The following is an 18,575-nucleotide window of genomic DNA, read 5'->3' as shown; positions in this document are numbered from 1 at the left end:
TCAGTACAGAATTTTTTTCTCGAAAATGCGTAGGATTTCGAGGTTATATCTATTCATCAAAAATGATTGTAATTGACCCCCGCAATCAAAAATAATTTTTTTAGAACGATTCGAAATTTTTCAATTTTGTCGAAAAATTTAGGCGCCAAATTAGATTTTCAGTAAGGAATTTTTTTCTCGAAAGTGCGTAGGATTTCGGGGGTATGTGTAATGACCAAAAATGATTGTTATTGACCCCCGCAACGGAAAATAATTTTTTTAGAACGATTCGAAATTTTTCAATTTTGTCGAAAAATTTAGGCGCCAAATTAGATTTTCGGTAAGGAATTTTTTTCTCGAAAGTGCGTAGGATTTCGACGATATGTGTAATGACCAAAAATGATTGTTATTGACCCCCGCAACAGAAAATAATTTTTCCAAATCGATTTGAAACTTTTTTTCTTCGTCGAAAAATTTAGGCGCCAAATTATATTTTCGGTGAGGAATTTTTTTCTCGAAAGTGCGTAGGATTTCGAGGATATTTGTAATGACCAAAAATGATTATTATTGATCCGCGCAACGGAAAATAATTTTTTTAGAACGATTCGAAATTTTCTAAATTTGTCGAAAAATTTAGGCGCCAAATTAGATTTTCGGTGAGGAATTTTTTTCTCGAAAGTGCTTAGGATTTTGAGGATATATGTAATGACCAAAAATGATTGTTATGGACCCGCGCAACGGAAAATAATTTTTTTAGAACGATTCGAAATTTTTCAATTTTGTCGAAAAATTTAGGCGCCAAATTAGATTTTCGGTAAAGAATTTTTTTCTCGAAAGTGCGTAGGATTTCGAGGATATGTGTAATGACCAAAAATGATTGCTATTGACCCCCGCAACGGAAAATAATTTTTCCAAATCGATTTGAAACTTTTTTTCTTCGTCGAAAAATTTAGGCGCCAAATTATATTTTCGGTAAGGAATTTTTTTCTCGAAAATGCGTAGAATTTCGGGGGTATGTGTAATGATAAAAAATGATTGTTATTGACCCCCGCAACGGAAAATAATTTTTCCAAAACGATTTGAAATTTTTTTTCTTCGTCAAAAAATTTAGGCGCCAAATTATATTTTCGGTAAGGAATTTTTTTCTCGAAAGTGCGTAGGATTTCGAGGATATGTGTAATGACCAAAAATGATTGTTATTGACCCCCGCAACGAAAAATAATTTTTCCAAAACGATTCGAAATTTTTTAATTTTGTCGAAAAATTTAGGCGCCAAATTAGATTTTCGGTAAGGAATTTTTTTCTCGAAAGTGCGTAGGATTTCGAGGATATGTGTAATGACCAAAAATGATCGCAATTGACCCCCGCACCCGAAAATAATTTTTCCAAAACGATTTGCAATTTTTGAATTTAATTGTTAATAACTTTTTAAGGAAGCCTCCATCAACAAATTGGTATTCTTGATTTTCGTCTTATTTTGGCCTCTAGAATCCCCCATTAAAATTTTTCCCAGGGGTCCCCGAGCACCCTATATCGATCGATCACCATGAAAATGGCCTCTCACAAGTCACTGTGCAAACATTCAGAATTGTCGAAGTACGTAAATACAAAATTTAGTTGCTCGAATTAACAAATGGGGCCTGCAAAGAGTTAATACGAGTCGAGGGGCATACCTGGGTGTCTGGAGCGTCGGACAGCAGTCTGGATTTCTCTCGCGTTCCGATCGTTCGGAATTTAGGGGATGTCGGACGTTTTCCTATCGTCGTGGCGCCAACCGGTGAACCTTATCGCGACGCGGTGCACCGTTACTTCGAGTTCTTACTTAGGAAGATTCTTTCACGTTTCGGGTCGGTTCCACGGACGCTTCGATCACGACTCGCTGATGGACGACTTTCTCCTACTATTTTCTACTCGTCCCCCTCTCGAATAGACCACTCGTTTACTTTCGGGAGGGCCCAACGGGCCCACGATATCGACTTTTCCGTCGCGCGACTGTTTGGGCCTCTCGTCTCGTTGGACGAAGTATCGGGACCTTGTTCGTTTCAATTTTGATTCCAATGTTTGCAACTAGGTGACGTTACTTTCGATCTTGATTGAGTATAGGTTTGTCAGTGTAAGCTAACTTTGGACTGGTTTGAAGAGGTTTGATAGTTTCAATTTTTTGATACATCCAAACGTTTGCATCTATCTGAAGTTGCTCTTAATCTCGTCAGAATATAGGTTTATCAATTTAAGTCAACTTTGTAACTGGTTCGTAGTAGTCAATTTGAATCAAACATTTGTACCTGTTTGAAGAGGTCTGTTAATAATTCTTCATACGTTCAAGCGTTTGTACCTACCTAAATGTCCACTAGATCTCGACCAAGCATACTCTGATCAACACAAATCAAATTAAACGTTCGTAATGACCATAAAGACGCATTGAATTATTTGTCCAGTTCACATCGACTGTTAAGCGGGTCAGGTACTTCCCAAACATAATATTCAATATTACAACCAAACCTCCAAGATAATGAACAAATCTTCAATCATGAAATTTCACCTAATCGGTACTCTCCAAGCATATCAATTCCATTTGTAAGACCCGTGTGGATTTTCATAAAGATGCATAGTTTGCAAAGAGTTTGCAGTCCTAACCCAATGAACAGATCCTCTTCAGCCATGAAAGTTAGCCTTAGAGAATTGATAGAGTTGGTAAGAAACATTGCTCTGCAGTTAAGGACTGCTTTCTGAGCTAAACTGCAAGCATAGAAGAGACTTTCTGTTGTAAGTGAGTTGGTAAACAATATTGCCTTCTGGTTAAGGACTGCTCCCTAAGCTAAATTGCAAACAAAGAAGACAGTTGCCTTAGAGAATTGATAGAGTTGGTAAGAAACATTGCTCTGCAGTTAAGGACTGCTTTCTGAGCTAAACTACAAGAATAGGAAACAGTTACTCTTAGAGAGTTGATAGAGTTGGTAAGAAACATTGCTCTCTAGTTGAGGGCTACTCTGTAAGCTAAATTGGAAGCATAGAAGATAGTTAGCCTTAAAGAAACGATAGACTTTATAAGAAATATTGCTTTTTAGTTAACTCTATGAGTATTGAATACTCCTAACTGCAGTGGTCATTGGAGACAAAGCACCCTAGTATCTGTTCATTGGGTTTGCAGACCTAACCCAATGAACAGATCCTCTTCACCCATAAAAGTTACTCTTAGAGAGTTGATAGAGTTGGTAAGAAACATAGCTTTTCTCTGAGCTAAACTGGAAGCATAGAAGATACCCTTAAAGAGATGATAGAGTTCATAAGAAATATAGCTTTTTAGTTAACCCTATGAGCATTGAATACTCCTGACTGCAGTGGTCATTGGAGACAAAGCACCCTAGTGCAAGCTCTGTTGATTGATCACACAAAGTGCAAGGATTTTCATAAATAGTTCGCAAAAAGTTTGCAGTCCTATCCCAATGAACAGATCCCCTTTAGCCATGAAATTTCGACCAATCCAGTACCCCCCAAAAGTACATCGATTACATTAGATTAAAGATGCATAGCATACTCTGACCAACATAAATCAAATTGAACGTTCGTAATGACCATAATGACGCATTGAATTATTGGTCCAGTTCACAGCCACCATCGACAGTTAAGCGGGTCAAGTACCAACCCATCCCAAACATAACATACAATATTGCAACCAAACACTCAAGATAATGAACAGATCCTTTTCAGCCATGAAATTTCGACCAATCCAGAACCCCCCAAAAAGTACATCGATTACATTAGATTAAAGATGCATAGTGTTAAAGAAGTTTGAGCGTCCCAGGTTCGCTGTAGCCGCGGCGTGCGACGGTAGGCGTTCGATCCGCGAGGAAAGGCCAGCGTTTCTCCGAGTTCCGTATCTCGTGGCCCCGCAGGAAGCGCGCGAGGAGGGCACGAGCGGTAACGCGCCGCCATAAATAAGCTCGAAGCGCAACAAATTAGATCGCGCGATCCCGCGCGGAACATCGCTTAGTCTCGTCGTCCGCGCTCGCGATATTTCACGGTCGAGGCACGGGACGTAAGTTAAGCCGTCCGCAGGGGCCGCGCCTCTCCTCGCCTTGTTTCGCCTTCTACCTCCCCCTCTCCCCCTCACCCCTCCTCCCTTCAGCCCCTCTACGCCCCTCTCCTCGCCCCCTCGTACGATTCGCGCGACTCTCATCCGCGCCGTATTTTCTCGTTTCGCTCGACAATTCCACGGCACGGCCATTTCTTTTCTCTCCCGTTAACCTTGCTCTTTCCGTTTCTCGTTCATTCCCGTCGAACGGCCGTCGCTTTCCCGTCGGCTGGCCGTCTGTGGCCGGTCTAGACCGCTCTGTACACCGCTTCTGCGTCCCGCGGAGCTGAAAAAAACGATCGAATCGCTCTCACAACGAATCAAATTAGACGTACTGTCTAAATTGATCCAGAAACGTAAAAGGTTTCTTCGTGAGAGCGATAGAACTTGAAATTTAGTACACTTTTTCAGTGTTTCGTGTTGCACAGTACTCTATTCGCATGTTTCTTTGAATAAAATAACAAAATTTTTGAAAATCTAACTGATTTGGTTGCTCTGTGTCCAGGGCCAAGGATTATCGCCAGTCGACGATTAATGTGCACTGGTGGCGGTACAGGAAATAGTGCAGTTTTGGCGCGAGTAGTACTTCGGTTGATGCGTAGGCGGCGCGCGTGGTGTGTTATCAAAGATGGCGGCCACGTCGTATCATCATAAAGCACACATCATTCGTACGTAAGTAATAGTTTCATCGAGGAGTCGACGAAATTTATTCTCGACATGAAACGTCAAAGGAAATGTATCTGAACAGGATACGTGAATTTTCAGTGTCACCAGATGCAACAGTGTGGTGGAACGAGCGAACGCTGAACGAAGGAACGGGGGATGCGTGAAAAAGGCGCCGTGGGTTCCTCGAAATCCTTGACCAGTTGAGTTAACAAGGAGTTTAGAACCTGAACGTCTGGGCGAACCACTTAATCCCACATTCCCGCTTCTACTTTGATAAATAAATGCAAGACTGCAGCCGAGGTTGCGAGAGAACGAACAGAACCTGTGCTTAGCTGCTGGTGGATTCGATGGAGTCGTTTATTCGTCCATATTTCAGCATATATTGCAAACTATGGCATTGTTATGAACGAGATAGAGCATTCAATCTATCTTTCTCTTCCTCTTGGTAGAATAGAAGCAACAATGTGGGTGTAGAGTGATGTTAGCCTTATCTCTTCTGAGTCATACAAGATCAGGTATTGAACTATTCCTGAGTCCCCAAGTGTGTGATTGTAAATTCTTTGGTTTCTCTTTTCAAATACAGTCTACATTACTTGCCCAACTTTTCTAGCAAAAGAGACGCTGGTTGAGGCTTCCATTTGCGTCGAAGAGCCTCAAACGCCAAACGTGGTTTAACGTTCTCAGAGCAACAGTGCATAAAATGCTCGTTCGTGGTCCTGGCGTAATACCATTGGTCAGTTATCTGAAGAATGTCAAGAAGCAGCGTACAAGATAATAAAAAGGTGCCTCGAACAGTTTACCCGAAAATATTCACGCGTGGAAACGTTGCAAGATGTATTTAACAGACCCCTCTGTTATCTCATGTTGCACGCGTTACCAGTTCGTGAAAAGTGTCGAAACGAAGCTCGAAATCATTTAATACGGAAGTTCTTGGTTTACACTTACCCCCACCGACGATTGATAAGGGCAGGATGGGGACCACAACAACGATAATTGACTCGAAGAGGAACGATTTCGACGAAGGTAAATTATCAATATTATTCTTTTATATCGTTATTTGTTCATTAATATGTGTGTTGCCCGCGGCGAGCGATTATTCCGATAACGTCAGGCGTTTGGCCGCCATTTTGCCTCCGCCATTACGGATATTAGTCTTCTTTTTATGCAACGTTTCGTTCCAAGTACGAAACGACGGAATAAGTTGTGTTTCGTACTCGATATTCGTACCGTTATCTTGTAAATAATAATTCTTGCCTTTCCTCATATCATTTTCTTATTTTTACGCTTTTATTAATGATTCTTAAGTATTTACGTAAGATTCTGCGCGAAGTTTTCCTCGTATTGTTCGCGTTCAACGATCTAAACAAATCGTGGTAAATTCTGTCTCGTCAAAATATTATTCCTGTGTCTGAATTCTTTCTCTTTTATCGTGATATATTTTTGTTTCGATTTCGTCCAAGTTCCAAGTAGATCGTTAAAAGTTCTACGATTTTAACACAAACACGATCTATTCGCGAGAGCTCGCGCCAATTGCCCTAATGAAAGTAGCGACGGGACTGACAGAACGAGGAAAACAGTCTCTTTTCAAAGAATTTTGATGCTCGGAACTGTCCAAGTTCTCAAAAGCTTCGAGAGAAAAGCGTGTCGTATGCTTTGGGAGCCATTTTCTATCGAAACTTACGAATAATAAGAGTCGAACGGGCGCCATCTTTGTTTTGTTACTTATTTAATTCCCATTGCATCGATTTCCATACAACGATCAGAAATAATTGCCTCTATCGTCGATTGGCGTCCACGAACGTCTAACGAACTAAGGAAACAAAATGGCGGAACTTTACTAACGCGTATCATGGAATATACAGGGTGTTCGACCAACCCTGGGAAAAATTTTAATGGAAGATTCTTGAGGCCAAAATAAAACGAAAATCAAGAATACCAATTTGTTGATTGAGACTTCGTTAAAAAGTTATTAACGTTTAAAGTTCCGCTCGTACTGAATTTTTTTTCTCGAAAATGCGCAAGATTTCGGGGGTATGTGTAATGACCAAAAATGATTGTAATTGACCCCCACAGCTAGCTATATTTTTTCCAGAACGATTTGAAATTTTTTAATTTTGTCGAAAAATTACAAAACTTCTCGAATTTTTTTCTAGAAAGTGGATAGGATTTCGAGGGTATGTTTATTCACCAAAAATTATTGTAATTAGCCCCTGCAACCAAAAATAATTTTTTTAGAACCATTCGAAATTTTTTAATTTTGTCGAAAATTACAAAACTTCTCGAATTTTTTTCTAGAAAGTGGAAGGGATTTCGAGGGTATGTTTATTCACCAAAAATTATTGTAATTAGCCCCTACAACCAAAAATAATTTTTTTAGAACGATTCGAAATTTTTTAATTTTGTCGAAAAATTACAAAACTTCTCGAATTTTTTTCTAGAAAGTGGATAGGATTTCGAGGGTATGTCTATTCACCAAAAATTATTGTAATTAACCCCTGCAACCAAAAATAATTTTTTTAGAACGATTCGAAATTTTTTAATTTTGTCGAAAAATGACAAAACTTCTCGAATTTTTTTCTAGAAAGTGGAAGGGATTTCGAGGGTATGTTTATTCACCAAAAATTATTGTAATTAGCCCCTACAACCAAAAATAATTTTTTTAGAACGATTCGAAATTTTTTAATTTTGTCGAAAAATTACAAAACTTCTCGAATTTTTTTCTCGAAAATGCGTAAGATTTCGGGGGTATGTCTATTAACCAAAAATGATTATAATTGACCCCCACAACCAAAAATAATTTTTCCAGAACGATTTAAAATTTTCTAATTTAATTGTCAATAACTTTTCAACGAAGCCTCCATCAACAAATTGGTATTCTTGATTTTCGTCTTAATTTGGCCTCCAGAATCTCCCATTAAAATTTCCCCCAAGAATGAACACTCTGTATACAAAAGTTTGGGGGAAAAAGAACGATGGTACAACGACACGATGAAAACTGTAACAAGTTGAAGGCTCTGGCGATAATTCTGTAGAAGTTGGAGGATTTCACAACATCGAGTGGAAGGATAATAGCGAACCAAGGCGTAGGAGGCACTAAACTTACAATTAGACGTGTTGTGGATCGGGTTAGAGATATATGATTGCCAACAAACGGGATAGACATTAACAGAGTGGTTGGCGGGAATGATAATTATAAGATATGGCTGCGAACGGGCAGATATTGTTTCGAAGGGAATACAACGCGAATGGAGGATCCATCTTTGTCTCATATTCAGCCAAGACGATTTCACAAACCGGGGAGAGATCGTATTTGCGATCGCGGTAGGCGTGACGAAGACACGTGTTTTGGATACGAAGATTGACAAGGATCGTGTATTACATCTCAATTATCAAATAGAGAATTTACACGTCATTGGGAGATAAGAGAATTCTGTTTCAGAGGATACGGAATATTTATTGCGTTAGTCATCGATCGTGCAACTGTATTGCTCGTTCTTTCGAAGAAATATAGATTTTACGATGTCCACGGATATTCTCCAAGATGGCGTACAGAGAAGTGGACGTCTTCGAATTTAAAGATACAAGAGACAGTCAGGAAGAGTGAAATCTAACGAATAGTGCGAATAAATGGGTCCTGCGTCCTCCGAAGCTCGAACATAAGCGATCGTGGTTAACACTTGTTTCGTATCGAAATCACGAACATAATTGTAATCGATACTTCATCGAAACGATGTCGTTAGTATCGATCAGAGTTAAACCCCAGATATGGATATCTGTCCAGTTATGGATTATTGATCGATCGTAAAACCTGGTCGGTATCTGGGGTAATTAAGTGTCCAACGTTTGCAAAAATGTCCCCAGGCCGCTGATCAGCCTATAACCTTATCGTCGAGACATTTTCAAACAGTGTCTCTCCGTCCAACGCGGCTTAAGCTTAGGTTAACACGTGATGCAATACATTAAAACGAATTTATTTCCGTAACAGTGTGTTGCAACATGTTTCCCTAGTTTTCTATAAAAAACCTAGCGTACAGGTCGTTGTACGGTATCTCTTGAAACGCTCTGCTAACAACTCCTGGCCTTACTTGTGTTTCGCACGCATCGAATGGTTCCCTCCATTTTTCTTGCACTTTACGGTTCAGGCATGCTGCGTAGACCGAGTATTTCACTTGCGAATGTGAAATTATATTCAGTCTTTCGTTTAAACGTTGTTGCAAGTCGACGTGATCTTGTTTGAACCACGTTACCAGTGTTAATTGATAACTGAGGCCTCCAACGACGCCATTGTAGTTGCAACGGGGAGATAGTAAATCCTAACCTGACTCCTAATAAAAATTGTAAAAGGTTTATTATGGTTTTCTATGGAGGGAAATAAACATTTCCAATGCATCAAAACATTTATTTATCAAATAGTTCTAGGATTAAATACAAAATTAGAAAGAAAAGTTTCGAAGTATTCCTCTGGGGTTAAACATATTCTATAAGATCGGAGACCTTAGTTACTCATCAAGTCTTGTATACTTTAACTCAGTAGTCAAGTTTAATCTTTCTAGTTGGAAATCCCATTGCAATTAGCACAGTTGGTAACGTTAGACATTGCAATAGGGTTATTATTGTCAATACACCTCGTTTCGTGCATTTTCTTTCGCAGACAGGTCCATTCCCATCTCCATCTTGGCTAGTAGTATTCATTTTACTCAAAGTTCTATGGTCCCTATTGAAAAATCCATTGCAATTAGCACAGTTGGTAACATTAGTCATTGCAATAGGGTTATTATTGTCAATACACCTCGTTTCGTGCATTTTCTTTTGCAAACAGGTCCATTCCCATCTCCATCTTAGCTAGTAGTATTCATTTTACTCAAAGTTTAATCTTTTCTATTGAAAACTCCAATGCAATTAGCACAGTTGACAACATTAGTCATTGCAGTAGCCTTACTAGTGTTAACATACTTCATATCCTGTAGTTTCTTTCATAACAAGATTCATCTCCATCTCCATGTTGCAAGTAGTACCTATTCATTTTCCTCAAAGTTCTATTCCACAGCTCCTATTGAAAAATTCATTGCAATCAACACCTTTGGCAACATTAGTCATTCTAAAAGTCTTACTAGTGTTACTACACCTCGTTTCCTGCATTTCCTTTTGCAACCAGGCCCATTCCTATCTCCATCTTGGCTAGTAGTATACATTTTACTCAAAGTTTCATCCCTCCTATTGAAAAACCCATTGCAATTGGCATAGTTGACAACATTACTCATTCCAATAGTCTTACTAGTGCCAATATACTTCATATCTTGTAGTTTCTTTCATACCCAGACCCATCTCTACCTTCATCTTGCTAATACTATCTATTCATTTTCCTCAAAGTTCTATTCTATAGCTCCCATTGAAAAATCAACACCTTTGGCAACATTAGTCATTACAATAGCCTTACTAGTGCTAATATACTTCATATCTTGTAATTTCTTTCATCCCCAGACCCATCTCTACCTCCATCTTACTAATAGTACCTATTCATTTTCCTCAAAGTCCTATTCTATAGCTCCCATTGAAAAATCAACACCTTTGGCAACATTAGTCATTACAATAGCCTTACTAGTGCCAATATACTTCATATCTTGTAGTTTCTTTCATACCCAGACCACTCTCTACCTTCATCTTGCTAATAGTACCTATTCATTTTCCTCAAAGTCCTATTCTATAGCTCCCATTGAAAAATCAACACCTTTGGCAACATTAGTCATTACAATAGCCTTACTAGTGCCAATATACTTCATATCTTGTAATTTCTTTCATCCCCAGACCCATCTCTACCTCCATCTTACTAATAGTACCTATTCATTTTCCTCAAAGTCCTATTCTATAGCTTCTATTGAAAAATCCATTGCAATTAGCACAGTTGACAACATTACTCATTCCAATAGCCTTACTAGTGTCAACATACTTCATATCCTATAGCTATGTACCTGCCCTCATACCTGTCCTATTGAAAAACCCATTGCAATTAGCACAGTTGACTGCATTAGTCATTGCAATAGTGTTAACATACTTCATATCCTGTAGTTTCTTTCATAACAAGATTCATCTCCATCTCCATGTTGCAAGTAGTACCTATTCATTTTCCTCAAAGTCCTATTCTATAACTCCTATTGAAAAATCCATTGCAATTAGCACAGTTGACAACATTAGTCATTGCAATAGCCTTACTAGAGTCACTACACCTCATATCTTGCATTTTCTTTCATATCCAGACCCATCCTCATCTCCATGTTGCAAGTAGTACCTATTCATTTTCTTCAAAGTCCTATTCTATAGCTTCTATTGAAAAATCCATTGCAATTAGCACAGTTGACTGCATTAGTCATTGCAATAGTGTCAACATACTTCATATCATGCATTTTCATTCATACCCAGACCCATCTCTACCTCCATCTCACTAGCAGTACCTATTCATTTTCCTCAAAGTTCTATTCTATATCACCTATTGAAACCCCCATTGCAGTCAACACCCTTGGCAACATTACTCATTCCAATAGCCTTACTAATGTCACTACACCTCATATCTTGCATTTTCTTTCATATCCAGACCCATCCTCATCTCCATGTTGCAAGTAATACCTATTCATTTTCTTCAAAGTTCTATTCTATAGCTTCTATTGAAAAATCCATTGCAATTAGCACAGTTGACCACATTACTCATTACAATAGCCTTACTAGTGTCAACATACTTCATATCCTGTAGCTATGTACCTGTCCTCATACCTGTCCTATTGAAAAACCCATTGCAATTAGCACAGTTGACAACATTAGCCATTGCAATAGCCTTACTAGAGTCACTACACCTCATATCTTGCATTTTCTTTCATATCCAGACCCATCCTCATCTCCATGTTGCAAGTAATACCTATTCATTTTCTTCAAAGTTCTATTCTATAGCTTCTATTGAAAAATCCATTGCAATTAGCACAGTTGACAACATTACTCATTACAATAGCCTTACTAGTGTCAACATACTTCATATCCTGTAGCTATATACCTGCCCTCATACCTGTCCTATTGAAAACCCCATTGCAATTAGCACAGTTGACTGCATTAGTCATTGCAATAGTGTCAACATACTTCATATCATGCATTTTCATTCATACCCAGACCCATCTCTACCTCCATCTCGCTAGTAGAACCCATTCATTTCCCTCAAAGTTCTATTCCACAGCTCCTATTGAAACCCCCATTGCAATCAACACCTTTGATAACATTACTCATTCCAATAGCCTTACTAATGTCACTACACCTCATATCTTGCATTTTCTTTCATATCCAGACCCATCCTCATCTCCATGTTGCAAGTAGTACCTATTCATTTTCTTCAAAGTTCTATTCTATAGCTTCTATTGAAAAATCCATTGTAATTAGCACAGTTGACAACATTAGTCATTGCAATAGTGTCAACATACTTCATATCATGCATTTTCATTCATACCCAGACCCATCTCTACCTCCATCTCGCTAGTAGAACCCATTCATTTCCCTCAAAGTTCTATTCCACAGCTCCTATTGAAACCCCCATTGCAATCAACACCTTTGTGCGACATTACTCATTCCAATAGCCTTACTAATGTCACTACACCTCATATCTCGCATTCTTTTTCGTGCCCAGTCCCACCCCAGTCTCCATTTTGCCGAAAGCAGGGCGGTGGGACTCAAAAGGGGCCCAAGTTTCCACGTCTGCCGTTCGAACGATCCGCGTATGCTCGAATCGGCAATGTCTTCTCGGCCTCCGAGAGGCCAGCCCGGGCGCCTTTCACTCGCGCAACCGCGACCGCGCGACAATAAATCAACCGACACGCATTAAGCATTAACGCATTTACATATCGACGTTCCACCGCGTGTGCCGTACCGCGCACTAAATCACCGCGTGATTTGAAAATAAAGCGTCCCACATCGTCATACGGCCATACATCGTCCCGGTCTATCTTTCGCAAAGCTTTTCGCGGGTCGCGACGCCCTTCGCGTTTCCCGCGAATTCTTCCGATCGACTTCGATTCTCCGTCGTCGTCGTCGTCGTCTCGCCAGAGAGAGTTCCTTCTCTGCTCTAATCTAATCGCCCGGCGTTTCTACTCTCCTCGTCCGGTACCTGGGGCGTCTCCGTCCCTCTCGAGCGGCGTCTTCCTGGAAACCGGGTCGCCGGTACGCGGTTGTCCTCCGTGCGTGTAGGTACACGTGTATGGGCACGTACACGAGTGCGCTCGTGGGTGCTCAGGATCGACCGTAGGTTCTGTAATAGCCCTGTGGGCGAACGGGTCGCGTCATTGGAAGAAAAGAACGAGGAAAAAAAGGAAGAAAATCCTCGAGACGATCGCGACGTATCGCCGGGGAACGTTCGTGGAAAGAGAGAAAGAGCGACGATTTGGAATCCGGCGAGTATGGGAACAAAGGGGTTGGGAGAGGAGGGGGGACCCGCGAAATAACGTCGAACGCGAGACGCGTGGCTCTGAGATTAATTTCTCTTGGGGTGGGGGTCAAAATGGCCGCCAGAACTAGCCCCATACCGATATCAACAGTAGTAACCATATTATCAATATCGACATAATCAAATAGTAACGAGATTAATCTCTTGGGTTAATATTGATTATGGACTAAACATCTTACGATTATCGTAAGTGAAACTAAGCAGTCACCAACAAGCAACAACTGTAAACCTCATTTGCAACAAACACTGATCTCCATTTTGCTCGTAACAGTTAAGGTCCCCCCATATATTACCATAATTCACCACCTCAAGAAGGATATCTCGACGAACAATAGTTCTCCAAGCTTCTCTCGGACTGGAAACACAAAGATGGCGAAATTACTAGAAATGTAATGGTCAAAGGATGATAGAAGTCGTGCTCCATTTTACGTACAACAATTAAGGATATATTATCATAATTCACCACCCCAAGAAGAATATCTCGACGAACAATAGATCTCCAAGCTTCTTTCGAACTGGAGACTCAAAGATGGCGAATTTACCAGGAACGTAATGGACCAAGGATGATAGAAGTCCTGCTCCAGTTTACCTACAGCAATTAAGGTCCCCTCACATATTACCATAATTCACCACCCCAAGAAGAATATCTCGACGAACAATAGATCTCCAAGCTTCTCTCGGACTGGAAGCTCAAAGATGGCGAATTTAGCAGAAACGTAATGGTCAAAGGATGATAGAAGTGCTCTATTTTACCTACAATTAAGGTCTCCCCATGTATTAACATAATTCACCACCCCAAGAAGAATATCTCGGCGAACAATAGATCTCCAAGCTTCTCTCGAACTGGAGACTCAAAGATGGCGAATTTACCAGAAACGTAATGGTCAAAGGATGATAGAAGTGCTCCATTTTATCTACAATTAAGGTCTCCCCATGTATTAACATAATTCACCACCCCAAGAAGAATATCTCGACGAACAATAGATCTCCAAGCTTCTCTCGAACTGGAGACTCAAAGATGGCGAATTTACCAGAAACGTAATGGTCAAAGGATGATAGAAGTGCTCCATTTTACCTACAATTAAGGCCCCCTCATATATTACCGTCAAGAAGAATAATCTCGAGGAACAATAGCTCCCCAAGCTCCTCTCATTCCGTCAACTCAAAGATGGCGAAATTACCAGAAACGTAATGGACCAAGGATGAAAGAAGTGGTGCTCCATTTCACCTACAATTAAGGTCCCCCCCATATATTACCGTCAAGAAGAATAATCTCGAGGAACAATAGCTCCCCAAGCTTCTCTCGGACTGGAAGCTCAAAGATGGCGAATTTACCAGAAACGTAATGGTCAAAGGATGATAGAAGTGCTTCATTTTACCTACAATTAAGGCCCCCTCATATATTACCGTCAAGAAGAATAATCTCGAGGAACAATAGCTCCCCAAGCTTCTCTCGGACTGGAAGCTCAAAGATGGCGAATTTACCAGAAACGTAATGGTCAAAGGATGATAGAAGTGCTCCATTTTACCTACAATTAAGGCCCCCCCCCCCCCGATATATTACCGTCAAGAAGAATAATCTCGAGGAACAATAGCTCCCCAAGCTTCTCTCGGACTGGAAGCTCAAAGATGGCGAATTTAGCAGAAACGTAATGGACCAAGGATGATAGAAGTGCTCCATTTCACCTACAATTAAGGTCCCCCCCCATATATTACCGTCAAGAAGAATAATCTCGAGGAACAATAGCTCCCCAAGCTCCTCTCATTCCGTCAACTCAAAGATGGCGAATTTAGCAGAAACGTAATGGACCAAGGATGAAAGAAGTCGTGCTCCATTTCACCTACAATTAAGGTCCCCCCCATATATTACCGTCAAGAAGAATAATCTCGAGGAACAATAGCTCCCCAAGCTTCTCTCGGACTGGAAGCTCAAAGATGGCGAATTTAGCAGAAACGTAATGGACCAAGGATGATGGAAGTCGCGCGTCGCAGGTGTCGCTCGACGGTTAGACGGAAGAGGGCGGTCACCCCGCGTCGCGGGTCTAGGGTCGGTCAACCAACAAGGAGACGCTGCACCCTCCGATTGTCTGATCGGCGCCACGCCTATCTCCACCGTTACTTAACGGCGAGCTGCACCAGCCATATTTCAGCCGACCGTCTCCGGCGAGATAATCGGTCCTCCGTGAAGGGCGTTCCAGCTGCTCGTATTCGAAATCGGGAACAGTTTCGACCCCCGGTCGGTCGCCTCCGCGGGATCGATCCGATCGATGATCGCGTCTCCCGTTCGCGGAACCGAGCGAAACCGAACGAAACGTGGCGAAGAACTCGGTGGAGTTCGAGGCGTAAACCTCTCTCGCGGCGGTAAACTTCTCGCTAAAAGGTTCCGGGGCGAGGTGGCCGTAAATTTTGGGCCGCTATCGGGCCCCGATAAAACCGTTCGACCTTCGTCCGCCGCGGGGGAAGCGTGGCTTCGACCCGGTGGGTCTAGCGGGGCCCGTTGGGCCCGAATAGATCCGGGCGAATAGGTCCCGCGGATCGACGATCGAATTCCTGGTGGAAAACGAGCCCCTCGCGGGGCCCCGCGGCCGTGGACGGCGCGACTTAATTGGCCTGCGACGCGATCCGATGGCCCGTCGCGGGCCCGAGAGAGAGGGGGGGGCGAAAAATCGCGAAACAAAACCGCGACGGCTAAACAAAACCGGACGGGGGGACTCTAATGCGTGTTACGGGGCGACCAACACAGGCCACGTTTTTTCCTGGAAGCAGTTGCGAGCTCGTTCTCCCGAGATAATTTTCGTCCCGCGGCCCCACGAAGACGTCAACCACCCCTCCCGCCCTTCGCCCCCTCAGCGCTGGTTATCTACAGCCTTCCACCGCGGTCCGATCGTTCCGGCGACTACGAATTTGCCGCTAAGTCCACGCTATAGCGCGATTCACGGACGGTTGGTACTCGTTGGAACGTGTGACGCCATATTGGTTATTGGAACGTGTCGATTTTACGGATATCTGATTCTATAATTGAGGTTACGGAACTCGTGATTAGTATTTATTAACGATTTGTGTCGAATGTTATTGATACAAGGTATTTTAATGCAACTGTCGATATAAAGGGTGGCTAATAAAATGGTGTTGATAATAATTTAGTTTGAATGTTGTCTCTGCAAGTTATCAGTAGATATAAACTAAATCAGATCGTTATTATTAAACTGTTACAAGTCGGTGAATCATAGTGTTTTATTTGTACTGTTTGAAGAAAGTACATCCGTGTTTATAATTTGTTTTGATTTCTGTTATCGACTTTGGTTATTAGAAAATTGCCAGATCCGAACTTAGAGTGCCAATAAATTTCCCAAGGGTGAATTGAATTAATCAAATGCAAGGTAGGAACGGAATTATGGTTAAAACATATGAAATAAACCGTTCGATCGAGATGGTGCGATTAAATCGTAATGCGTACAGGCTCGTATAGGAGACGTCTCGAAGGTGCATTTACGTTTTTATCATATTTTATTTACTTATTTCCGCGAGAACACGTCCAGAGGCAGGATAAGTATGTCCAATTGCGGAATTTATTTTCGCCAATTGCGACGTAATAGTTTGCATAAATCGAATACGAAGGCCGCGTGGGTCTTCGAAAGAATCGAAGTGATAGAATATTCGTACAACCCTGCGAAGAAATCACGTGTCCTTGTATATAAAGATGGGCAAACGATTGGGGATCTTCGTTCTTTGGACAGCTTCAACGTGAATTTATTGTTTCGTTATGTTACGAGACGAAGACACGAATATTGAAGATTGGAGACACTGGAGTACATCGTACTCAGATACACCGACTGAAAGAGAATCAAAATGGTGGACTAGAAATTTGGCTATTTCGAAGTCGAAGAATACTAAATTGACAAAGTCAACAATTGGGGACATTGAAGATGGATTGAAGAACCGACAAATTGGAGACTTTGGCACAAGGATATCATCGACAAAGTAGCAGAGATGATCCACTTCTGCCATATATTCAGCCAACTTTTAATATTGCAACTGAACAATTGTCTTATGTGAAGATAAGTCGAAGGATATTAGAAGAACCAAGTCAATTGGAGACGTTGAAAATGGATCAAAGGACAGACAAATTGGAGACTTTGAAATAAGAATCTCTTTAAGAAGACAATAGAGACGAAGAATCCATCTTTACCACACATTCAGCCAACGTTTAATATTTTAATTGAACACTTGTTTGTCTATGAAGATAAGTCGAAGAAGTCAATTGGAGACGTTGAAAATGGATCAAAGGACAGACAAATTGGAGACTTTGAAATAAGAATCTCTTTAAGAAGACAATAGAGACGAAGAATCCATCTTTACCACATATTCAGCCAACGTTTAATATTTTAACTGAACACTTGTTTGTCTATGAAGATAAGTCGAAGGATACTGGAAGAACCAAGTCAATTGGAGACGTTGAAAATAGATCAAAGGACAGCCAAATTGGAGACTCTGAAACAAGGATATCTTTAAGAGGACAATAGAGACGAAGAATCCATCTTTACCACATATTCAGCCAACGTTTAATATTTTAACTGAACACTTGTTTGTCTATGAAGATAAGTCAAAGGATACTGGAAGAACCAAGTCAATTGGAGACGTTGAAAATAGATCAAAGGACAGCCAAATTGGAGACTCTGAAACAAGGATCTCTTCAACAATACACCAGAGACGAAGAATCCATCTTTACCACAACATTCAGCCAACGTTTAATATTTTAACTGAACAATTGTTTGTCTATGAAGATAAATCGAAGAAGTCAATTGGAGACGTTGAAAATGGATCAAAGGCCAGCCAAATTGGAGACTCTGAAACAAGGATCTCTTTAAGAAGACAATAAAGACGATCTTCGCCACATATTCAGCCAATCTTCAATATTGTTAATACAGATTTCACGCAAACAGTAAGAGCGACGAAGAGAAGAACGTTGTAAGAAAATGTAAAACAGTAGACACGTCGTTGGAGGAAGCTAGAAGTTTGTGAGAGGGTTTCGAGAGATGTAAGTAGAAACTGGTGATTGGGTTGGATTAATGAGTATGTCATTGGATTGGTCCCATCAGTGGCGGCGAGCTTTCGTCGGTGCCCGTTCGCTGGCATTCTTTCTCCGGCCTGGTCGACTCCAGTTCCAGCAGCCACCAGAATCGCATTCCACGCCTGGCCCGCTAATGGACGTTCAATGGTCCCCGGGGCGTGAGTACACCGGAAAGTGCTCTCTCCCTAGTCTCTTATCCTCACGGTTCCGTTCCCGAAACTCCAACCGCCACCCTGGTCGCTCAAACCGCGTTCAAATTCTCTAATATTGGACCTCCATGTTCTGAAGAAACCCTATCCAACCCCTTGGCG

At 41.2% G+C, this 18,575-nt stretch overlaps 1 protein-coding gene across 1 annotated transcript in view; it reads left to right on the top strand.

The window, feature by feature from the left end:
* The first annotated feature begins 5,612 nt into the window (after positions 1-5,612).
* LOC143351434 (uncharacterized) overlaps positions 5,613-18,575 on the top strand; it is a 92,791-nt gene continuing 79,828 nt past the window's right edge. The window contains exon 1 of the mRNA XM_076782912.1: positions 5,613-5,743. The gene's annotated coding sequence lies outside the window, so the exon portion shown is untranslated. The remainder of the gene's footprint in view (positions 5,744-18,575) is intronic.

Source organism: Colletes latitarsis, chromosome 2 (genome assembly GCF_051014445.1).
Source record: "Colletes latitarsis isolate SP2378_abdomen chromosome 2, iyColLati1, whole genome shotgun sequence".
Taxonomy (NCBI): Eukaryota; Metazoa; Arthropoda; class Insecta; order Hymenoptera; family Colletidae; genus Colletes; species Colletes latitarsis.
The sequence above is the reverse complement of the archived record's forward strand: the minus strand, read 5'-3'. Positions and strand labels throughout refer to the sequence as shown.